The sequence below is a fragment of the Podarcis bocagei genome, assembly GCF_964188305.1.
Source record: "Podarcis bocagei genome assembly, chromosome: 6".
Taxonomy (NCBI): domain Eukaryota; kingdom Metazoa; phylum Chordata; class Lepidosauria; order Squamata; family Lacertidae; genus Podarcis; species Podarcis bocagei.
Window position 1 is genome coordinate 44,002,982 of NC_138130.1, and position 26,254 is coordinate 44,029,235.

The 26,254-nt window shown below is 40.8% G+C and overlaps 1 long non-coding RNA gene across 3 annotated transcripts in view; it reads left to right on the forward strand.

The window, feature by feature from the left end:
- The window catches only part of LOC308589033, a 566,573-nt gene that overhangs the window by 29,393 nt on the left and 510,926 nt on the right, over positions 1-26,254 (forward strand). For all 3 annotated transcript variants that reach the window (XR_014009040.1, XR_014009041.1, XR_014009042.1), the window contains exon 2: positions 7,079-7,176. This is a non-coding gene — a long non-coding RNA (uncharacterized lncRNA). The remainder of the gene's footprint in view (positions 1-7,078; positions 7,177-26,254) is intronic.

Below are 26,254 nucleotides of genomic sequence, written 5' to 3' on the forward strand. Positions count from 1 at the left end.
TTTACTTTTAGGTTTATCCTTGGCAGTGCTTTCCATAGTTCAAAGATGGCTGTCATTAAATTTGTAAACATCTCATCCTGGAAGCTAAAACAATGGCAAGTTTCCTCACCTCTTTCATTCCAATTCCATATGTTTCTGCTTTGAGATTCCAGATAATATAGATCTGGGTGTAATGATGAACTGAGTGGACAACCAAAGCATCAGTAAAACAGTACTGATAACATAAATTTTCTCTGGCTTCTTTTGACATTCTATTGTTATCATAAGGATATGGTCCTATCTTGGTTGGATTAGTGATGGCACTAGCCCAGAGACATCATTGTGAAGGCAGGAGGTGGGACAGGCTATGTTGACATCAGACTTACTTACACATATAAGTGGTGCCTCAGGTAATGTGCACATTATATAGAGGACAGATCCTGTAGAAAGTGTGCATATATTTAAGCTGAGTCCTGTACACTTTGTAGATGCTCACGTAAAGTAGCTAAAATGCATCTTTGCAGGGAATGTATAAAATGATGTTGATTTTTGGTAGTAAATCAACAGCTTTCCATGCCATGGCATTCCACTCATGAATTGTTTCTCATAAGAAGTGTGCATTTCTAAAATGCCACCATTGGAATAGATGTTTTGAGTTTGTTTGTCTGTCTGTTTTGCCTTCAAGCAATTGCTTTAGTGATCAACTTTGAGACTTCCACTCTGGGGAGACATTCCACTAGTTTACAATAATACTGTGATTGATTTGCATATTAATTCTAGAATAAGAACAAATTGATTTTTTAATGAAGAAAATTGACTGGGGAGTGGGAAATGCTAATGTGTTCTGTATTAATTTAACTGTTGTACCCACCCATTCTTTCTAAATGACTACATAATATTCATATAACTTTTAGAAACAAGTGAATAGAGGTTCTTCCAAAAGAGTTTGCTGAATCATCTTGAAGGGCTGCTTATATACGCATTTGTAGTATGAGTAGACCTGGGTAGGGATGCCTCCCATATTCGGGTGGACAATTTGCATGCAGTATGGACTGCAGGGGTCCTGAGAATTGGATGCTAAATAATCATGGAGCTTCTAGATAGAAAATTCAAGGCTCCAGCTATGGTTGTCTCAAAGTAAGGCTGCTGGCAGTACCTCTATTGTACTTTGTTAGAGGAAGTAGTCGTAGGATTATTCTGCTACATTTCAGTGCCACTGCTGTACACAGGCAGAAGGCATTCTGGGTACTAACTACCAGCATCACAGGGATCTAGTGACACAAGAGGACAATATTTATTCCTTTATTGCATTTGCATCACACCTTCCATCCATCATAGAATTCAAGGCAGCCTATGTGGACTTCCAGAGTGGGGTCCTATCCAGGCACTGGGCAGCCTGAATCTACATGGCTGCAGCACAGTGGCTGCATCATGTGCTCCCGGAACAGGCAAAAGGTAGGATGGCACAAATTTAAATGTATGTGACTCATGGGGCCAATGTACCTTTCTGTAGCTTTGCTACAGCTGTGCATTGAAACCCTTTCTCCTAGGGGTCTGTGCTGTGCCAGCTGTGCCATTTCATTCCAAGGGGGTTCTACCTGGTTGTGCAAAGCTTTTATGTTTGGCCTAGTTCCTTGCACTAAACAACTCACCATACAGGCAAGGACTGAGCTATTCTCAGAGTGCCCAGCTCCTCAGTCCAGCTTACCAGTTGCTTGCTTGACTGGCTTCCTGTCTGACCATGTGGCTCATAGGTACCTGCTTACCTGTAGATCATAATCAATGCTGACTGTGGCTGTTACCAGTTCAGTTAAATGCACTGCAAAATTTAAGAGAGGAAGAGAGAGATCCGTGAGGTGTGGGGTGTACAGAGACCCGGCCTTTGAGAATTAACATATTCATAACTGACTTTGTAGGCACAGAGCTATCATTCTTGTTTGTGTGCAACTTCCTTTGTCAGGAGAGCCATCAGTGAAAAACACTTCATTTTCTAATTTCCCCCACCCTTTCCCCTGCATCATTAACACCACGGCACGCCAGGAGAGCTCTGTGTCACAAAACATAAGTTGGAGGGGATACTGAAGTAGCCTTCTGTTTAAGTTTCAAGTTCATTGGCTTTTTTCCAAGTCCTTGTGAATTTCATTTGTGTTCAGATATGAGATCTGTTCACGACATTTCCCTCTCCCTCCCTTCTGCCATCAGTGTTAATTGCTGGGTGTCTGCGATGCGGTGAGGAACTGATACTGTATAAGTGCTCCTATTGCTAACACTACTATTTAAAAATAAGATTTCCCCCCTCACTGAGATAAAAAATTAGAAACATTTGTATAGAGTTGTGAAAGTGAAGATGCCCAGGGCATGCTCATGAAGGGGCTATCAGGCTGAGAGAACACCATGGTTCTATTTTTCTTTTCTGGGGTAACTTTTGCTTTTTTAGTGTTAAAGATGGCTGGCTGCTTTGCTTTGACAAATGTATCAAATAACTAAATAAAACAAAGAATTCACTATAACAACATTGGTCTTTTCAGAGCTCTATAAGATGCTGAGAATAAGCTTTCTTGTTCCAGTAAATGACAAATGGTTATCATTTTTCAATAAACAAGTTCCAGTTTTGTGTCTCCTGTTTTCTGATATCTAATCTCAAGAATCCTCGTTGTGGTTAAGATATTAATTTGCTGTGGGGACAGTCCTATGGCAAGAAGCACCGGGATGAGCAGCTTAGGATGCAGGAGATCTCTGGATCAGTGGGCGCTAAGTCCTCAACCCAGGCTCAGCCCAAGATATGTCAGTGTAACTTGCTCATTCTGGCTCAGCAGAGGCTCAGATGGCTGAACCAAGGCAACTGTTAGTTCCCCAACAGGGCATTCCAGGGACGGGACCAGATGGCGGGAACCTTAAACTAAGCCTGCTCAGCTTGATCACATGACCAAGCAATCTAACGTAGAACACTATTTTAAAGGCTTATTTCCCTTCTCTCAGGCTTAGGCCAGTGTGGTGTAGTGGTTAAGAGTGGTAGACTCATAATATGGGGAACCGGGTTCATGTCTCCGCTCCTCCACATGCAGCTGCTGGGTGACCTTGGGCTAGTCACACTTCTCTGAAGTCTCTCAGCCCCACTCACCTCACAGAGTGTTTGTTGTGGGGGAGGAAGGGAAAGGAGAATGTTAGCCGATTTGAGACTCCTTCGGGTAATGATAAAGCGGGATATCAAATCCAAACTCTTCTTTTTCTTCTAGGCAGAGCAGCACCACACCCCGCTCCCCCCGTACTGGGTTCGTTCTGGTGTAACCTTCTGCCAGCTTAACTTAAACCCTCTTCCTTTTTACCAACTTGTTGTGCATTATGTCTATTATTAGGAATAAAGAAGAATCTTAGTGTACATTCCAGTTCTTTCGTTGATTGTTTTGCTGATTTCCACTTTTCTTGATGATTGGATGGGACCAATTTATAGTCATACCTGGGTTCTCAAACGTAATCTGTTCTGGAAGTCCGTTCAACTTCTGAAACGTTCAAAAACTAAGGCATGGCTTACAGTTGGCTGCAGGAGCTTTCTGCACTCAAGCGGAAGCCCCATTGGACGTTCAGCTGCCGAAAAACGTTCAAAAACTGGAACACTTACTTCTGGGTTTTTGGCGTCCGGGAGCCAAAATGTACGAGTACCAAGGAGTTTGAGAGCCAAGGTACAACTGTATATGGTAGGATGTTCCTATTACTTTTTACATTCCCAACACAAAAGTGCCAGTTATTTTAAACATTAACTATGCTATTAGGAACACTTCTGAAAAGCATCCTTTTGAAACATTTTATCAATATTGTGTACGTATGAGAGGATGAGTTCAGAGTTTAGTCTTCCTGTTGCAAACATGTTCTGAATACTTCTATAAGCCAATCATTTTTATAGATAGTTTTAGATGCATTCCTTAAAAATGCTGTAATTCTATGTAGAGTTTTGTGCATAGGTATCCTATAGGGACATTTCCTTCTGCATAATTGTGCCCTAGTCTGTGGCCCAGACTGGTATAGTGAATGTTAGATTTTTAATATTATGCCAGCTGGGAATGTTATGCATGAGAAAATGCGGAATCTATCTAATGAATAGAGTTTACCTAATGTGTGCCTTTTGCTAAGAAAGAGTTAAGTGAAGCATTTATACCGTATAAACTTTGCTCTTTTGCATTAAAATGTTTTTATTCATGTTGAAGATTTCTCTTTCACCCATGGCTATTGTTTGTCAGTAACAGCTAGCTTTTGTGAAGTTAATAAATGTGCATAATAAGGACATAAAGGTATGGGGAAGTAATACTGTAATCCTTTTGTTTGGATAATCAGTCTAATGTATGCAAATTAAACCTTATTAGTACTAGGGTTTTGTGTCTGCTTATCAAAATGTGCCATTTTCATGAAAATTGGAAGTCCATTATATAAAGTTATTATTAACAATCATTTAGGAATTATATACGGTATGCAAATTAAAGTTGATTACAACTAATTAAGGGCTTTCTTTGTTATTTGACCTTGTCTGCTTTTTATGTAAATATGTTTCTTTTGGTCTGGCATATTTTTAGACTCAGAAAAGTATATTAAGACAAGTTATATTATGTATTTTAATATTTTTTGTGTATGGCATCAAAAGCCCCTTGCCATTGTCTAGGCACCTTGTTCTTCACTAGCTTGTAGAGACAGATGAGAGTCTGATGCACTTAGCTGGAGGTCTGAGGACTCTGCTTCAAGACTGTATACTGTCAGTGAGAGGGGACAATCACAGCTCCAAGGACCTTCAGCTGAAATTGATCTATAATCCACCATGAAACATAAACAGTTTTCATGCCAGAATACCCTTTTGTTCCACAGTTTATTGAACAGAGTAAGGCTATGAGATACCGATCGCCAGATAAAACTAAGCAATAAATGATCATTCACCCTATTTGCAAGGTGCATTGCAGAATGTAATAGTTCAGTGCCTATCTTGTTGAAACCATTCATCTAAGAACAAATGCTTGTTAACTTTTAAAACATAGCACACCCGTTAACAACAAATCACCTTTAGCAAGGGCTGTTAGAAGTATCAAAATCAGAATGCGAAAGTGTAATTGGAGTTGTGCCGGGCTGAGAGAGGGGCTCAGTATAGAGAATAAATTTATTTTACCTACCATACACTGCATGTTTCTACGTATTGCAGAGGTGGTGAATTAACTGACATGTTAGCCATTTAACCTAGCATGAAGGGCATGCATTAGCTGGCATATTGTCGGCACACCAAAGATAGGTAATCAATATCTTAATGATTCCCATTGTCTTGAAATCTCAGTGAAAAAACCAGAGCAAAAGAAGCCTCAAACCAAAAAACCAACCAACAGGGACATCAATGAGGGAAGTCATGGAGCATATCACTTATTCTACTTATGTTGTATTGTATTTTGACTGTACGTTTTAAAATTGTATTTTGAATTGTTGTAACCCTTCCTGAGACCTTAGGACAGTGGCGTAGTGTGGGTTGTCAGTACCCGGGGCAAGGCAAGTAATTTGCGCCCCTAACCCGTGGATTTGGGCCCCCTAACCCTAACCCCCAGATGTTGCGCCCGGTGCGGCTGGCCCCCCTGCACCCCCCACTCTACGCCACTGCCTTAGGATGAAGGGCAGGTAATATTTTAAAATATTACCACAGGGACGCGGGTGGCGCTGTGGGTTAAACCTCAGCGCCTAGGACTTGCCGATCGCATGGTTGGCGGTTCGAATCCCCGCGGCGGGGTGTGCTCCCGTTGCTCGGTCCCAGTGCCTGCCAACCTAGCAGTTCGAAAGCACCCCTGGGTGCAAGTAGATAAATAGGGGCCGCTTACTAGCAGGAAGGTATACGGCGTTTCCGTGTGCTGCTCTGGCTCACCAGAGCAGCTTCGTCACGCTGCCCACGTGACCCAGAAGTGTCTGCGGACAGCGCTGGCTCCCGGCCTATAGAGTGAGATGAGCACACAACCCCAGAGTCTGTCAAGACTGGCCCGTACGGGCAGGGGTACCTTTACCTTTACCTTTTTAACCCTTCCTGAGACCTTAGGATGAAGGGCAGGTAATATTTTAAAATACACCTACTCCTACTAATTTTGTCTTAATGGCTGCATTTACATGCAACACTAATTACTTGTTTATATGTCCTCCAAAACTCACACCCTCTCCTTTCTCCTGCACACCTGTGAAAAGATAGGAAGTTCATACTTATATTTGACTAATTGTGGTTTGGTGTGCCATCTGAATCCTAAACTGTGGTTAATTTGAACTCTGCTTAGTGAACAGAAGCCAGCTTCATAACCTATGGTTTGAAGTTGACTTGTTTCCACCACCATTACACTAAGCAAAAATGTTTCTTTTTAACCAGGCCTTTGGTTGATTTGATTGACATCCTATGCCCTTTTAAAATGTGGGGTTTTTTTTGTGGGGTGGTGGTGGTGGGAGGGAGAGAGAGGTGTGTGTGGGGGAGAGGAATTTTAATCACTTATTGTGCAAGTTTGGATAACACTGCAAGCGGTGATTAATCTAAGATGGAAGTGAAAGCTTTCAAACTCCTCCTTAAGGGCAGACTAGGTTTAGGATGAACTATACAAGCTTGTGGGGTGACTCGACTTGTTCTTATACAAAACTATGGTTTAACATTACATCCAACCTGGAATGTGATACAGTTGCTGTGATATTCTGCTTCAGAAGTAGAGAGGTGAGCAAACTGAAGCAAGACATGGGCCCTGCCCATAGGTTGATGAGACTAAGAGTGGGTTTCAATGTCTTTGTATGTCCCTTTGGCTGTGTAAATATTATCATTTACTCTGTATCCAGTGCATCACTGCCACTGCTTCTGAAGCCATGTGCACACATCAATAGCCACAATCCAATCCTGTAGCTTCTTAAAAAACACTACTGTTAGATGTGTTTCCCCTCAAAACAGTTTCCATTCGAACTGAAAGTGTAAGGTACATTAACTTCACAGTTGAACTGAGGTGTGTACATTTGAGACAGCTGTTGCGCGTGCACAACATTTCCTATATATTTATTTTCTGTTAACCTTACACAAATTGCCAAAGTGCTTCTGGCCTTTGTTCTCCCTTCTTGTTCCCAGAACCAGCAACTCCTGTTACTTGCAAAATGACTTGGAAACTGCCACGTGATCCTCAGAGAGCGAGAGAGACTCAAAGACAACAAGACAACAAGAATTAGGTAGGCTGAGTCCACTTAGCTCCCTACCCTATTTCATCCCTGAATTGCCCACATGTGCACAAAACACAGTCCATGGTAAACAATGAGAGCTGGAAAGGTATGACAATGTAGCTGTGGATGTCCGGAAACATTATACTGATAATGATTGTTCCCATAGCACTTTTTGTAGTAGTACTACATATCTCATAACCAAAACCAACAGTTGAAAAAAGAGTAATTTTCCCCAACAGCCTACAAAAATATTAATCTATATGGATTAGAGGAATGTACAGTAGTCAGAAACATGTAGGGTAATGGTTCAGTGAAGCTAATGTAATATAAAGTATGAATGTCGGATGGCTTTCTGTAGGAAAGGTATTCCAGAAATAATCTTATACTGGGGGTAGCCAATGTGGTACCCTCCAGATATTGTTGAACTCCCAGCTCCCTTCAAACCTGGCCAGCATGACCAAATATCAAGCATATTGCAGTTGTGGAAGGAACCCCATGGGGCAACTGTAGCAGCAAAACCAGATGCCTTCATCTGCCCCAGTTGCAATGAATCAGGCATAGGCAAACTCGGCTCTCCTGATGTTTTGGGACTAAACTCCCATCCTCCCTAGCTAACAGGACCAGTGGTCAGGGATGATGGGAGTTGTAGTCCCAAAACATCTGGAGGGCCAAGTTTGCCTATGCCTGCAATAAAACATGTCTCTTCCATATCGCTCTGTATTCCCACAGAAGGCACTGTAACTCTCCAACGATTTGACTCTGCTCCTGATGGCGCACACTTTCATTGTTTCTTGAGACAGATGGATGCCAACAAAAGTCCAGCAACATCTGGAGAGCATCACACTGGTGAAACCTTCCTTATAAACACTTACCTGGGTACAATAGCCATGGAAACTGTAGATAGATTTGATGGGTTAGAAATGTTCTATTTAAGAGAATTGTGTCAAGCAGGTCATTGTGACATTTGTACAGAAGAGCAGAGTTTATGAAGAGGCACCTGAAAGTCATTGTAATTGCTTAAGAAGAGTTGCTCATTTGCATTAGAAAACAGCATGGACAGCAGAAGTATTGCAAGCGAATGCTAAAAATAAAATAAAATAAAATTCCAAACTCCTGAACTCTTTTAATTCAATCAGAATTTAATATGCAATTAAAACTAATTATCTCATAATGAATGTAGAGACACATGATTATTGCATCATTTCCATAAGAGACTTGCATATTAACTTGTATAATTTTTGGTTTCACAATGGAGGTGGAGGGTTAGATGATTTTGTCTCCCAAATGCCTGCATTTTCTTCATGACCTTGTTTGTGGTGGTGATTGTACGGCTGGGAAGGCATCTCAAATGAATTTAGGCAGCTGCAGTATTAAAAGTAGATTTCTTTGAACAGAAATACACTTTAAATGTTGCTTTTCTCCATCGGCTTCAATAAGCAAAATCAGAACTTTGTGATGGATAAACCCAGCTGCTCGAAAGTGTAAAGAGAAGGAAGTGATTTGAAGAACAAGCCACAGATAAGCAGATGCAAAAAATAAATAAATACTGTACCTCCTTGGTAGCATTGAGAAGAACATTGAGATAATATGGAAAAACATGAAAGAAGGTAATACAGATATCAGAATAGCCTCCCACAATCCTTGTGTGGGTAGCCTTTTAGTACTTCTAATGAGAACAGAGATGTTTTGGAATGCAAAGCAGGAAACATTGCTATCTGAATTTATTGCTGCATCTCATTTAAGATCCTTTCATTTCCTATTGGCAAGGCTTCATTTTAGGAAACCTGATTAAAACTAAATAGTCAAAACTCCCCTTGTGCATTATTCCACTGTTTTGTGTATAACGGATTGCATGTTGCCCTATGATCTAGGACCATTCTGTGTTAACCACCCTCCCCCATCTGTATAAAACTTTTATCTTAATAACACTCCCATTCACTTGCATCTTTGTCTATCAGAATGGTTCGGATGGTCACTTTTTGGATATTTGAAGCCAATACTATACATGTGTTTCCATGTGTAAACCATAAGGAACTATAAACATGATAGTAACTTCAGGGAAGACTTTTGGTTTGTGTGATGATCCCTGAAACCCATGTGTTGATTACCTCACTTACTATGCAGAAATATCTAAGGTGGAACAGTTTGGCAGCTGGGAAACTCTTTTTCAATATTTATTAATGGTATAACCTTTTAAAGAGTAATACTTTATTATTTATGGCTTTAGTATAGCTTTAATATGGGCCTCTTCAGGCTTGATGCTTAGTTATGCAGGTCTGCCATGTTTGACAAAGCATATTGTAAACCTAAAGGTAAAGGTATCCCGGACCATTAGGTCCAGTCGCGGACAACTCTGGGGTTGCGTCACTCATCTCACTTTATTGGCCTAGGGAGCTGGTGTACAGCTTCTGGGTCATGTGGCCAGCATGACTAAGCTGCTTCTGGTGAACCAGAGCAGTGCACGGAAATGCCGTTTATTGTAAACCTAGACAACAGCAAAATAATGATATAGGTCATCCCCTAGAGATATGATTTATTCAGACAAAATAATTATGATCAGCAGTTCAAAACAGCCCAATAACTTGTTGCATATCAGTTGTGATCTGCTCTAGTGATTGACTGAATTGCTATGATGTCATTCTAAGACTGCATACATACAATACCTTTAATTAAAGCACATTTGAAACAAAGAATTATGGGCATTGTAATTTGCCCCTCACAGAGGTACAGTTCCTAGCAGGTGTGCCAACTTGAATGAAATATGGGGGGAGGCAGGTAAGCCCTGCCCTGCACAATCAGTCACACGACATGGCACCCCCCCCCCCATTTGAATGGCAATACCCATCAACTTCAATGGGGCAGTGTCCTCAAATATTTTATTGGGGGGGGTTAAGAGACCTCAGCCCCTAGGTGTTGGCTCCTATGATTCCTAGCAACCTTTAACAAACTACAGAATTCTTTGGTCAGGAGGAGAGGATGTGTTTTGAATTTGCTCTAAAGTTATAGCATGTAACAAATCCCTAGAATGAAATTTCAGTGACATCATTTCAAGTAACAATGTGGTTGTTATGAGAGAAGTGAAGATTATTGTGAGGAAGAGAGAATTAGAAAGACTGTGTCGGCAGGCAGAAATGTATAGGAGGAGAAAGGGGAGAACTGTACCCTTGTTGAATGTTGCATGTGAATAGTTATGCAAGTGTACAGCTCAACAATTTGTTACAAATGTATACAGGTGCACACTTGTTGAATATAATGTGTGCACATATCTTAATGCAGGGCATAAATACAGTATGTAGAATGAGAAGCAAGGCCATACTTTTAGCTCCCTCCTCCAAGATTACATTTTTTTCTTTCACCAACAGCATATTGCAGCTATGGAGTCTATAGAGGACAGTTTCTGATGGGTACATCATCTACAATGGGGGAAGGCAAATACAAACCAATTGCCTTAGCTCCCCCCCCCCCACCCATGAAACGAAAAAGGCAATCCATAAACATGTGTGATGATGCCTCATACACTGTCTTCATAATAGGCAAATGAAAGTAGGCAAAGAGCATATATATTATTCATTTTGATATATAACATTATGGAGTAGCTTTAGAATGTGGAACAAGTTTTGTAATAGGGTGAAAATAGGGCGATAACTGTCACCATAATGGGTTGATCTCTTTCTGCTTAATTTTCTTTTAAGATTCCATTTTGCAACAGAGGAGAACAGCTCTGTAGTTTGTGTTTCAGGACAAGTGTTTCTATTTCCCCCCCAATTAGATTGTCAACCTTTGATCTTATGTCTTATCAAGCCCCTTCCCTTTCTGCTATCCTGGAATGTAATAATTGCTCAGCAGTGCTACAAAGTATTTCAGCTTTAAAGAACACCATGATTTATCTAAGTATTTGTTTGCTGGAGAGCACTGGGTCTTCAAGTCTGGGTAGGAGGAAACTTATGCTGGATACCTACCCAGCCTGTCACTGAGGACACATTTATCACAAGCATAAATTTTCACAAGTTCATTGGAGAAGATGTTTTAATGGAAATACCATGAAGCCTTATCAGCTAAATAACAATGCATATTAGAACCCCCATGACATATCTGTAGGCATTAATTTATGTTGGAAGAACTGGAGCTCCACAGAACAGGCAGACTTACTAAACTGACAGATCACCAAGAGGGTTATGGGCTCGAACAGGAACATGGCTATTAATGTATTAATAGATGGTCTGTAGTTGCTAGGAATGAATGAACGAATCTATCATTTTTGCTCCTCTCAGTTTCTCATTTCTAGTTTAGTTCACCCGATTTCCACATCAGTTTGCAGTGTTAAAAAAAATGCGTGAAAATTCAAATGCATTTTTATGGGTGTTTTACCTAATGTACACATTTTTGCAAGCTGTTTTCTTAATACATTAATTTCATTAATAGCATTTGTGTGTGTGTACTTTCTATTAAGGGACGCGGGTGGCACTGTGGGTAAAACCTCAGTGCCTAGGACTTGCTGATCGTAAGGTCGGCGGTTCGAATCCCCGCGGCGGGGTGAGCTCCCGTCGTTCGGTCCCAGCTCCTGCCCACCTAGCAGTTCGAAAGCACCCCTAAGTGCAAGTAGATAAATAGGTACCACTTTATAGCGGGAAGGTAAACGGTGTTTCCGTGTGCGGCACTAGTGCTGGCTTACCAGTGCAGCTTCGTCACGCTGGCCACGTGACCCGGAAGTGTCTTCGGACGGCGCTGGCTCCCGGCCTCTTGAGTGAGATGAGCGCACAACCCTAGAGTCGGTCACGACTGGCCCGTACGGGCAGGGGTACCTTTAACTTTTTACTTTCTATTAATAAATACATTTATTAATATGTCTTTTGGTATCACGAAAACTGGAAAAGTGTGAATTTCAATTGATAGCTACATTTCAGTTCACAAGTTTGTTTGCAAAATGCAAATTAGGGAGGTTTGCATGAAAACTGAGAACTGAACAAATCCCCCCCCCAATATATATATATATATATATATATATATATATATATATATATATGCATCTGTAGTTATCCTAATACTGTAGTAAATTGCTGTATGGTAGTTTCTCATTGGCCACACCCACACATCCACCTGAATTAAGGCAGGAAAAATTGAAGGGTTGAATTCCTAATAAACAATGTTATATGAACTGTAAGTTATATCTGTGTATAATATACATGTTTGTAGGCTTTCTAAGATTCTCAGATGGAGACGCCGTTCTGGTAGAGTAACAGCATGCCAGGAGATACCCGTAGCAAAACTGTGTGGGTGATATCTAGTGTTAGTTAAACTCAGAGGAGAGCCAATGGACTTAACTTCATTTATTTCAATGAGTCTGCTCTGAATATGTCTTAGTTGGATATCACCCTATGTAAGTAAGTATGCCTAGCAGTCTAACCAATTTTCATATTGGGGATAAAATAATACCTCCTGCTTTACAAATCTGTAGCGTATGATTAATTGTATGGTCCATACTTAGATGGTTTCCCTACATGATGCCTATTGGCCATGTGAGCTGGTCACAAGGTTCAGGAGCGTGGTTTCTCTGCTCCAGTTCATGCGATCTCTATACTAAACTCCATTCTAGAATAAACATCAGCAGAAGACAACTGTTCCTGAACTCATAGCCACGTTGGAGCTTCCCAGATGAGTGTATGAGTGGAGAAATAGTATCTTAGGCCAAAGACTAGGGATTAGTAGTTAATATACTTCCCCACTGCAAATATTTTAATGCAGTTAAATCAATTTGCAGCAATATTCAAACCAAATTATGTCGTCTTGCCTTCTCATTCCCAAGTCTCAGCACACATTGTTCTTTGTTGCAATTAGTTTTTATTGGGGTTTTTTTGTATTACAAAGCAAACAGATAAACAGGGAACGGTGCATCTCTTGTCTCCACTTGCAATTCATAGCCTTTTTCATGGTTCATTTACATTTGGTGAGAGACATTTTTGTCATAGACATCTTACAGTTGGGGGAAAGGAGAGGGGGAGTGAGATGGGGCTATTGTTCTTTTATTCTACTGCCTCTTCTTAGTGTGTGTGTGTGTGGGGGGGGTTGTGTCAGCATCACATGAGTAGATGTTTTGTTTCTGTTTTTATTTATTTTTATTGATTTTGCAAGTGGTTAGGGGTTCCTGAGCTTGGTTGGGGGTGTTTAGCTGATTGCAATGTGGCTTATTTGTGTGAGGGAAGTGGGCTAGGTTGTTGGGTCAGGTTAGCCATATTGATTTGTATGCTGTTGGAGAGGATAGGTCATTGTCCTGTTGTACTGCATATGTAATAAAGGGGAACCACTCTGGGGTGAAGGCATCCTCCGTAGCTTGTCCCTGTGCTAGTTTGAATTTGTTGGTTAACTTTTCTAGTAGGGCCATTTCCCATACATTTTGATAGCTGTGGTCTATGTTCACTCCTGATAGGTGCTTCCAGTGTCTAGTTATGATATTTCTAGCTGCTGAAAGTAAGTGACTTATGTGTTCCTTGTAGTGTGTGTGTGTGTGGTTGTCCCAGAAGATATACAAAGGGTGAGTTCTGGAGTTACAGCTGCTATTTGTTGTTATAAAATGATAATCAAGTGAAAGTTTCCAAATATCAGGAACCAGAAGTATCTTGAGTTATTAACAATTTAGGGTTGCAATCCTATACCCATTTACAGTACCTGTCATTCAGACTGACTTCTAAGTAGATATGCATATGACATTAGTATTTGTGAAACATAATCCCCAATTTAAGATTTGGTTACCTCATGTATAATGTGTCCCAGCCATTATTCAGATACTTAGACTATGTCTGTTAATGTTGCTAAGCCACTCCATGCTCTTCTCCTGTTGTGCAATAAAACTCCAACTTAATTGGACTGCAAATTGATAAAATATTGGTTAAAATTTTATTGTGTCATGCTGCTGCTTGTGTCTGTAGATCTGAATTAAAATTAATTCACAAAATTTGCTTAATGGAAGTGGCCTCATGTGCTTGATGCATTATGGCCTAGATTTGCTCATCCCATTAAATCATTAAACTACTGTTTCTACTTTGAATGATGGCTAAGAACTGAGAACAAGGACCCTCCAAAAGATTCTTGGCATTGTCCCCTCAGAACCCAAGTAGCATTCTGAAGAATGAGACTATCTGGTTAATCAGGCTCGAGAGCTACCTTTTTAACCTGCAGAACATTTTGAAACAAATGTCTGAGATGTCAAGGTCAAGGTGTTTGATGCAAAAATGATACTGGACTAGATTAACAACCACCATTTGTATTTAAGTATTATTCAGCTTGTAGTCTAGACTATGGCTGAGATCCAAATAGCCATGAAGATCACCAAAAACATCCTTGACTTTGGGGAGTGGCTTGGTGGATGCCACAAGGGTTGAAGTTAGGTGGGGCTCTGAAGCCATGCTGAATGTTACGGCTGCTAGCAATTCCTTAGGGCAGAGGTTTTCCAATCTTTCTGAGTCCACGGCTCCCTTGATCTATTACATTCTTTCTGCAGCACCCCTGTGGGGCTCAGAAAGCTTCTCACCCTTTTTCTGAACAAAGAACAAAGAAACAAGGATGCATTTCAAATAAACAGTACAAAAACAATTTTGTCATACCATAACAGAGCAATAACATAGCCAAACTATAGCAGATGTAATATACAAAATCCCCCCCCCCATTCCAATACTTTAACTTAACAAGTTTATTTCAACAGCATGCAGCACCCAATTGCAAAAAGAACAAGTGAGCTTTGTGGTCCTAGAAGCACCCGTCCCATGATGTTCCTCACCGTCCTTCTCCTGCAGCAGCTTCTTCCAAGGGCAAAGGGTGGAGTAGCTGGAAACACCATTCCCCACGATAAAAAGCAAACTCTGCCCCAGTAAACATATCTTAAAAGGAAAAACTTATTTTAAAAGGCAGTTATATATGAATTAACTAGATTATAGAGAACTTCTCATGAGGGATAGGAGGCATTATATAGCTAGAGAATAAAGCTGGCCATCTATGCTGAAGGTTATGGGCAGTATTCAACTAAATAATGGCATGAGTGGAATGACTTCCACTTGCACAGCAGCAGGACTCCCCTCTTCTCTCCTCGCCCATGCATACACCCCCCAAAACTTGCTCTAGAGGGATGGGGACCCCCAAAACAGATTTAGGGTGAGTGCGGGGGGAATGGAGAGATGGGCAAGTCACCGCACACGTGCAACTACTTTGTTGCATACCATCCTAAGTACTAGCAATGCTGGACATTGTACCAGTACCTGGACGTTGCTAGACAGCTGCTGAAATGGATGTCTGGAAGAATATGTCATAAAGCCTTAAAGCACAGCCAACATGGTGCCCAGTTGGCTGGGTTGGAGGCCCTTAAAAAGGTCAAAAGGACATTACATTAGCTGCACATGGATTAAAGAAGGATTGGGTTTGTTTCTGGGCTAAGAATATAAGTCTTGAAGAAAACAGTTTCTCAGTTACAGCGTTGGAATCCCCTGTTCTACATTAATCTCTCTTCTATTTATCGAGACGATTTCTGAGTGAAACAATAATCATTTTGTTACATGTAATGCGCTCCCTAGAATCTCTAAGGCATTTTAACATGAGCACCAGGCTAAAACAGGTCTTCACAGGTGGTGGCATTTCTTTTAGCTTCACGATGTCGGCATTAAACAGGATTTTCTTTCTCTCAGGTATTTCGAATAATAGTCATGAATTATAAATAAAAGGAAGGAAAACAAAATTCCTGTTCAGGTTTATAGTTTCCATTTATATTTAGTATTGAACAACAATAATCAAGTACCATGTGATTTGCAACCCCCTCCGCATGTAACAAGCTCATCATTGTACAATTTTGAGTAAAAGCTAAAGGATAAAAAAGCCGTAAATATCAGACAAGGGAAAAAGAAAGAGAAAGGAAAAATAAATAACAGGATAATATTTTAATGGACTGCCAATGAATCGGAACAAAACTCCTGCCAGTGCTGGTACACTCCATTCTTAGAATCATCAAGCCACCGTCTCTTTGGTATTGTCAAGATCTGTATATCATATCTTTCATTGCTCTTTATTTGTCTTTGTCTCCCTCCGCTTGACTGGTAACATACAGTAGCCTTGCAATGTATACTTATTTCAAGACTGACTGCAGTGGTTATAAATACCTCTCTTGGACTGAAAGAGGCAAGTTAAAAAAGAAGCAATAAGCTTTAGTGGATGGGATACTAAGCTGCTTCAGAATAAGGGGTTTCTGTCAATGAAGCATCATGAAATAAAAGTGCCAGCCTTTTCACTTCTTATAGCCTGAAAGAAGAAAATCTTTTATCAGAACAGGTCTAAAGTGGTAATGAGAGTCTTTGCCTCTGACAGGCTATTGGAAGCATAACTTGGGTAAAGGATACAGGCTCCAATAAGTTAGATACTGGAGCTGAAGTAGGACTATGGGACATTATTTTTACAGTCTGTTTGTACCTTAAAATAAAATAATGTTACATTAACATAGAACAGGATCTGGTTGAAATAAACAAAAGGACCTGCCCAAATCTGATCTGGAAATAATCTGGACAAAACAGATTTTATCCTCTAGATATCCCCTGACTATGTGCAATGTTAATCTAGACCACCTTGAACAATTTGATACCATCAGCCTGTTGGGACACCTTACTGCTCACCCCAACACCAGTCCTCTATTGCTTGTTGTCCAAATTCCAATAATCTCCCTAGCTGTTCTGTTTCTGGGGTATTAAAATATTTGTTGTTGTTGATTTTAATATTTTTTGTAATGTGCTCCTTGAATTCTCTCCTCCCCCCGCATCCCATGTTGATTGTTTGAATTTCTTTCCCCAATGTTTATGTTCCTATTTGTTCTCATTTGGACTTCAGTTTCTAAAGAAACCCTTCTTTTCTCGAATATATTCCTTGATTCTGCTCAGTAAACCATGTTGGCATCCTCTTAGTCCTGTCCTTTTTCTGATCTGTATACATTTTAGCTAAGTTTATGTTGTTTGTGGTATTGAAAAAAAACATAGCATTATGGAGACATTTGACCCTCTTGACTTTTCCTTTCATAATAAGCTGTTTTTCATAACAAACTGTTCTTTGTGCCAGCTGAGAAATTGTCCTCTTCTCTTCTATTTTTCCCTCACCCTTGTCCTAACTCTGACACAGCCCTCACTCTGCTGGATTTAGCAAGTGTAAGAGCTATGTGTACTGAGGCCTTTGAAGTGAATTGCTTCCCATATGTTCTAGGCAAAATGCTATTCTTTCTACAATGGAGTGCAGAACCTCTAGCCCATTGTCCAAACCTGGTCCGCCAGCAGGGCCAGCCCAAGACATTTTGCAGCTTGAGGTGAACCAGAAAATGGCACCCCTGGAAATCCTGGGAATTGTATTTTGTTAAGGGTGCTGGGTTAGATCAGGGACTATTGAGCTCAAGAACCGCCTGTAGCCCTCCAGGCCTCTCTGTCAGGGTTCAGGCTACCCCCTCTCCTGCTTTGTACCTACTGGGAGTGTGTTTTACTGACTGAAATGTGTCTTTGGATGGAGAGGAGGTGCTGGGGTGGTGGGACAGCACTCAGCCCTGCTTCCTTGCCACCGCTCCCCATGCTGCCTCTTTTCATTTTGTTGAATGACCTCTCAGCTTTGCACCATGGCTTACTAGCTGGAGACCGAAACTGCTCTCTTGCAGAGCTTGGCGCATGCCCACTAGGAGGCAGCTGGGCACTCAGCGTGGTACTTGCATGAGATTCTGTGGCTTAGCGGTTTGATAGAGGTATGGAAAGGAAGGGAAAGCATGGTGCCATGAAATGGGGAGGAGAAATGCTATGGTGAAGCAAGGGGGACAAAATGGAGAAGGGAAATGGGTCTGGGGAAGGAGAGGGAAAGCGTGTGGTGAAGCATGGGGCCCTTCTAAACCAGGTATTGACAAATATCGTCAGATAAACAGTGCTAAGCAGTGTGTGTATATGAAGGCTGAGGAAGGCAAATCGGTTTTTTGTACGTGAAGGAAACTAAGGTCTAGGTGAGCTTGATAATGTGATGCTGTTTATTTTGGAAAGATGCATAGTGGTCCTTTCGTAAAGAAGGCTGTCAGGCTCTCTGACACTGCTAGAGAAGGCCTTATGAGTGCCAAAGTAATTAGATAAGCAGCAGATCAATGAGGCAGAGAACAAAAGCCTTCATCGCTGCTCCACACTCTTCAGTTCTCTCCTGTTTCCTTCTCCCTTTATAATTTTTTCATTCTTCTTTGTCTTTCTCTCTTAGCCACTTGCCTTATTCTGACAACATGATTACTTAATACTTACCTGCCAAATTAACTGACTTATTTTACCAACTGGGTGGATATGCAGTACCTTGACACTTGCTATTTGAGGAGCTAGCAGCTTTTGTTTCGGTCCGTGATGTATAAATAACAATAAAAATACATAGTGATGATTTGCTTTTCCAGAAATCTATATATGTTCTGAGTAACAAAGAGGTGGATATTATTTCTCTTTTGCCTATGTATTACAACAGTTGTGATAAGGGGAAAAAAGCAGCAATCCAACAGGATATCCCCAGATAACTATTTGCCATTTCTATATCCATGCAAAGGAAAGCTTATAATGCAATTACAATGACCGGTCACTTTAGCCCAGGAGTGGTGGTGGCCTAACCCCCAAGCCTTCATTTGTTCCCTCAGTATAGCTACCAAATTTGCTGGTGGCAAGGAAATATGTAGCGACAGCTGTTAAACACACACAGGATCCTGCTTTATCAGGCCATGGGTCCATCTAGCTCAGTAATGTCCACATACTGATAGGTAATGGCTCTCCAGGGCTTCAGGCTGGAGTCTCTTTGAGCCCTACCAGGACATGCTGGAGATTGACAGAATGCAACCATTCCATGTCTTCCCCAGCAAGAGCATTTGAAGAGACAAGAAGAAAAGGAGCATAGATAGACCAAAATAAAAACTGTGGATCTTGCATATCTCTCTTTGAAAGTCTCAGATTCCACCTAAAAACAAAGTGGACATTCCAGTATAGAGCTGTTTACTGTTGTCTGGGAGAGTCAGGCAAATATTATTAAAACCATTTACCCTTCTTTCCTCCAAAGCAATTCAAGATGGAGTGTTTTCAAGAGTTAGAGGGGATTAAATGGGCTTTACGAAAACCTCTTCTAGAAATTCATTACTTGTAAATTTGGCCTACCAATTATTTCTCTTGGGCTAATAACAATTTGCATCATATTTGTTGTATGATTTTACCAGTATATCAATGAATTGACTGGTGGAATGATCCTATACAGGTGTTAAAGGGTCCACGAGATGACACAAAGTGGGGGGTGGGTTTGCTGGTCTGCCTCCTCTGCTGTCTCCAAGTCACCTGGCCCTGCCATCATTGCAGAGAGCAGCAGTCCACAAGAACAGCATCCCACACTGTAGACATTCTCCTCTTACTAGGGCCAGGTGATGGTGACATAATGAAGGGATGGCAGTGAGTTAGCATTCCACATGACCCTCATTTGCAGTAATACCTGAATGGGCTCTAGTCATTCTAGGATCAACTGCTGAGCATCATAGTTGACCAGGGATGTGAACTTGATTTTTCCACATCTAAATGCAACCATCTAGCAGCTGCATCACCACACAAAGAAATTAATCTTGAATCTTGGTTGTGTAGAGCACGAAGAGTTTTGGAATGCTTAGCCTCGCATTAACTTGCCATTTCTACTGTGTGTTTCCAAGAAAGCCTGAACTTAAAATAGGAAACGTTTAAATATTATTTCTATCTGCCTTGATCAATGTGAGACAGAGAGCAAAATGTAAGGGGATTTCAGGAGATGAGCCCCTGGAAAATATCTGTCTAGGACAGGTTGCTGTCAAGTGATCAATTTAGGCAGAATGGATGGGAACATTGATGATAATGTCCTTTGGGGACTACAGATTTGCAGTAGCACTTAAAACTCCCTTGATGTTTGGCAGTACGTATTACAACTCGACACAAAACACTGAATTCTTTTTATCTAGAAGCATCTCAATTTTGAATCAAGTTCTGGTTATTTAAAACATCAAGATTTTAGTGTGGATACAAGTTTCAGAGTTTAAGGGAAATGAAAGTGTGAGTGTGTGAGAGAAATAATATGATGGGAATAAAGTCTTCAGTTACATTACTCCTTTGCCTCACAATACGGATATAATTAATATATGCACGACTACTTGAAAATTACTTATTTCCACAAATTTGCATGGTGAACATTTGTTAAATGAATACTTGAAATTGCCTTAAATTTTTTTGAAAGAAAAAAGGTATTAGTTTCAGGGTGATTTTGGGATGACTGCTAAAATGTAGTGCATAATATAAACCTTAAATATTATTTTTTATTTTTGTGAACTTTCTTGGTGGAATGCTCATATTAATTGAAGAGGGAGTTGGCAGCAAGTTTTGCCAATGCAGCTTTCAGCAGCCCCATGAAAATTAACACCAAAGAGCACAGAAGAGGGTGCAGGGGCTATGGGGGAAAGGGAGAATTTAGAGTTGCCATATTCTGAAAAGCAAAAAAGAGAACAAACTTGTCTATGGATCCAGGGGATGCTGTGGCTTTAAACGATTCAGAGGCAATCTGGTTGCTTTCCTCCCCACCCTGCTTGTACAAATGTCCCCTCCCAGCTCCCGTGCCTCGCTTGATGCCACCACTCTTTTGGTGAACTTCAGGTTACCCTATGTCATGTCAGAGGAGGCCTGACTTAAAACTCACAAAATGCAAGCTTTTAGGTTTTTATTTATCTATCGTAGTCATCATATTTAAATCACCAAAAAGCCCCTCAAGACGGCTTACAAGAAATGATGAAAAACATAAAAAGACATTATAAAAGTGCAGTTAAAATTAATGAACAGACCAAGGACTCAGCTATACAGTTGCAAATAAAATGTTTAAGTGTGCTTTAAGTGCAATATACAATGTGACACTAGATGGCGATCATGGAGCCTTATGGAAAATTCAATGTATTTTTTAAAACACTTTTTTTAAAAAAGTATTTTTAGATTGGTTTTAATATGTGTCTAGATTCCACCCAAGTGCCTGCCCAATATGGCAAAATGCAAACTTGGGAAGCATGGAAAAATATAGGTTTCTCGCTATCTGCCTGCAGGATAAAATAGAAGTAGCCTTGTGGATATATCCATTGGGAAGAGGCCTCCCTAGAAAAAGCTAGTCAGAGATGGTGTTAACATCTCTACATGGTCCCAATGTACAGGATGTGTATGGGGCAGGAGGTGCTTCCTAAGGTGCCCCAGATCTAGGCTGTTTAAGGCTTAAACACAGGGATGGAAAACCTGATCATGTTGGACTAACCTCCATCAGTTCCTGCTAGCATGACAAATGATCAGGAATTATGGGAGTTCTATTAACACAATATTTGGAGGACCACAGATTCTCCAACCCTGATTTAAAGGCTCGAACTAGCACCATTAATTTCACCTGGAAGCAAAGCGGTAACACACACACACACACACACACACACACACGAGAGAATGTGAGCTATTTTGTCACCTTACAGGGAGAAATCAAACTGTTTTTAAGGTAGTCTGACACACAGGACTTGACAATGGTTACTATAGCAGACAAGAAAACAGGTAGGTCTCCAGTTTAAGGAAACAGCATGTTGAAAGATTCTGGAAGATGCTCCTGTCCACACATCTCTGGGATCTTTGAGAACCAGGACTTGAAAGTGAAGATTCTTAGCAGAGACTCTTTAAACTGCACTTGGGTGCTGCACTTTACTAATAAGGACAAATTGCGAAAAATAAAATAAAATTCTGCACCTGTGCAATTCAGATTCTTCTTTAACAAAAGATGAATTTTGCACCCTGCATATGTTATGCATTTTAAACAAAATGGCAATTTTTTTCTTTAATGTACTGTATTCTTAAAATTTATTATTTCATACAATGTATTGTCGGCTTGCTTATAATGGAGAGGAGGAAAGGAACACAGCTATAAAACCCTGTCTCCAAACAGCTGACATTGTATTCACCCTCCTGTCTAACTTCTGATATGTCACCAAGCATTGTAAATGCACTTTTAAATGCACTGTAACAGCTAGAAATGTATTTCTTAAAAATGAACAGAAAGTAGACATTCATAGGACGTTGAATTCTGATCATGTCTGGAGAGCAAGCTGTTGTTAGTGGCACAGAAGCAGAGGTCAATAAAAAAACTTGGCAACCCTAATGTGGTTATGACACAGATATGACACGTTTAATGAAACTCCAAGTCTCGGGAGCTAATGCGTAGAATGAGACATCAGAGCTATAACCAAGGTGGATCTTTATGAATAGGCGGATCAAAGTACTTTGCTAACAATGTCTAATTAAACCACACTTGTGGAAGCACTATTTCTTAATATATCTTTTCTAAAGGCTAAACACAGCCGCAAAGGTCAGGTGATTTGCCCTAGGTCCAACAGGTTCTCATTAGTGAAGCTGGGAAAAGCACGGTCTCTTCTATCCACTTAATGAATTACCCGTCTACATATAATTAAGAGGAGATGCAAGCTTGCCTAGGAATATCGGACTCCTGCCATGCTATGATGCCAGTAAATGTACAGGTGTGCGTCACATATTTAGAGAAGGAAGAGATAGTATTTGAGGTGAGTATTGTAAGATGGTTTTGAAACTTTTAACTATCTTTGGTAGTGGAATTCTTAATTGTGAATGAATTATACCCCTTAATAATGTTACCTCACTACTCCTCCCTCCTTGTCCCAGCTGTCAGAGCTTTGGCACATTTCTTTCAGAGGCCTCTAGCTAAAGTTTTGGCTAGTGTTTTCAGTGAATGTGTGAATGGCAGCACACGTCATCTCTGCAGCTCCTGGTCTTGCAGCTTCTCCTCTTTGCCCATTTTAAGTTTTCCTCCTCTTCTGAGACTCTTGTGCCTCTGGACCACTCTGTCTGCCAGCCTCTTTCAAGATCCCTTGTTTTCCTTGGCCTGCTGTCTTCTCAGATCCCTGTATCTCATTTTTCTGGGCCCCTCAGCCCATGACTTTCTACCTAGAGTAGCTCAACCACTGGTATCCTAAAATTCTTGTTCCTCTCCCGCACCCTTTTGTGACATGAAGGCAACTCAACCAGTCATTGCCAGAAGTTCATTTCATTACCACAACCATGAAATCCCTTGGTGCATTTGATATAGCCATAACAGTCTAACTTGATACAAAACTGACAAGGCAAAGCTCTTGGGAAGGAGGGTTTGTGTATTTCATAATCAAGTTCTAACAGCTTGCCATATTTAAAATCAAGAAGCATCTGATTGGCTTCATATCAACATCTGATTAGAGTGTTGATTTATTATTATTATTATTATTATTATTATTATTATTATTATTATTATTATTATTATTTTCACCTTTTCCTTTAATGTGTTACACAACTGGCTTGCTTTAGCCAACTGGAGTTTGCTTTAGTGGATGTATTTGTTTACAGCATGGGTAGACTACACAACGTTCTCCAGATATTCTTGCACTACAACTCGCATCATCCCTGATGATTTTTTATCCCATTTGATGGTTTGTGACTGGCCATGCTGGCTATGACTGATAGGAATTGGAACCCAACAAGCATCTAGAGAGCACCATGCTGGCCACCCCTAGTTTACTGCAAGAATTGTTAACCTTAGAGAATAATAGCATATTTCTCCTCCTACCCTTCTTTCCCTCTGCCCTCCTACCACACCATTAGGCTGAGGGCCTCATGTGAACCTGGGATGGCTGGTTTCCCCCCACTGCTCTACAGAATCATGCCTTCCCCTGCCTATCTGCTGGTTTCAATTTTAGCCAAACATTCATTTGGGAAACCCAAACATAGGTGCTATCATTGTCTTTGATTGTTTTTCTCTTCCCCACTTATTTAGGGAGGAGCTCTCCACACTTGCACAATTTCCAGGCCCATGATTCAAAATTGGGATGTGGGGGTAGCTGTCCCTCTGGACTTCACTTTCCTTATCAAGTGGTGCAAAGCTTCAATTAGATACTGTAAGCTGTTGTTGCCTGTTGTTCCAGAAATTAATTAAGCCCATTGACAGACAGCTTTGTGGGTAGGCATCAGTAATGCACAAATAAAAAGGTTTGAATAAAGGTTCTCCTTTCTGACTAAAAATGTAGGTTGTTCACTACTTAGTGGTTTCCTTCCTTGGCTGAAAGTCAGCCGCTTATGTGAATTTTCTGCAAAATAACTACCACTATAAAAGCTGTTTCTATTGGGATTAGACCAGATAGTGGTATAACGCCTTAATGGAGTAATAAACATTTGAGCATCCTGCCAGATAATGTAATTGCCATTCTTAGCTCTTGGGACATATGAAAGTAGAAGTGTTTGGGTATTTCCTTTTTCACTTCACTTATTGGAAGCTTCTTTGCTATATGCGTAGTTTTGTAACGAGGCATGGAATATTAAATGTATTTCTGAACACACAAAAAGAAAGGATTTCATGATGCTAAAGTTCTGTTAGGTTTGTACCATTAGGGAGGGATGGAGTAAGAAGGTTAGCAATATACCATGGTGTTGGTGCTGAACTTTGTGTATCCATGCTGGTACTACAGCCGGGTGCTCATATGATCCTTTGGAATTGCAGCCTGGAAATCCTTGGCTATTGTAGGTAGGCAGTTAGGCAACTGTATTGTCTAGACTTATTATGAAGACACTCCTCTTTGGAAGGCTATGTATATCTCTTCAGTTACTTATAAATGTGGTGAGCAATAGGGGGCTATTCCGGTCATTCTGCTGCTAGATTTTTGCAACAAAGTCCTGCCCTAACAGCACCAGTCTCTAACAGTAGCGTATTCTTGTCAACAAGATTTTTGCCTCTGTTTATAATTAGGCCTAGCAAAGGTTCTGATTTGGCCTGTGAGGCACTTTTGAACTCAAGCCATGTTGCAGAGGAAAAAAATTGTGTTGCAGTGCAGCTTCTGTTCAAGTTACACTAAAAGCAAAAATGGGTCATTGGAGGCCATGGTGATGTCAAATGATTGACATGTGGGTAGCCCACCCAACTGTCAAAGTGACCTGCTAGGGGTATGGGAGTTCCTGATCTGACCTCTTGGCTGGATCCTGTTCCCCATTCCTGCTCTAGGTGAATTATTTTGTAACAAAGGTAGCTGGACTAAGGCCTTAGCTATAATTAGGCTTCTGAAGGATAGGACATGAATGGTGGAAGGGTTACCTTCCAGATGTTGTTGGAATATAACTCTCTGAACACTAACAGTGCTTACTGGGGATGATGGGATTTAGAGTCTTGCTGTTGAATCTCCATGACCTCATCACTTCTAATTGGGGAAACTGATGTTGAGGGGAGTCTGCTCTACTTGTGCATATAGATATATAGATATACATTGAGAAGGCACTTTTGTTCCATAGGAAATGCTTATGGGTGTTTCCAGGTGGTTGTTTATTGTGGGATTGGTGCTCCTCTCATTCATGCAAGTTTTTGCCATAGCCGCACAACACAGTTGGCATCAAAATGCCAGCTCATATTCCCTTCCATTTGATCCAGATTTTCTAGATCAATCTGATAAGTTAAATAAACCTGTTGCCAATTTGCGGTATCTGAACAACCCATTTACAATGTTAAGCCCCCCCCCCCGGTCTGGAAGAGCTCTGAATGAGTAACAGCTAGAGAATAACAGGAGACGATGCCAAGAAAGGAAGCAAGGAAAATGCAAGGTCATAAGGTAGAACAGGTTTAAAAATACAATAGTAAACCAGCATCAAAGTCAAAGGGTGACTTCTGAAATGAAGCCAGTGATGTGGTTTTGAAAAAGATGTGCTATGTCTGTATGACAACTATTTTTTCCCTCCAACTGTTAAAAGAATATTAGGACAGCTGGCTAAGGAGAGACCTTGTTGAGATCTTTCAGCCTCCCCTCCCAACTCGGCCACAGAAGATGAGGTTTGTCTGGAATGTGCAGCGACAGGTGGAAAGGTCAGAAGCCACTTACCTCACTGGATCTTGCTGCAAACCCACACAGCTCTCTGTTTCTTGTTATCTTGACCCATTGAGCCCACTGGGACAGGCAAGGATGCCAAGGGAATTCCTGAGGTAGCCAGACTTCCCCTGCATTCCTTCCAGCATGCATGACATA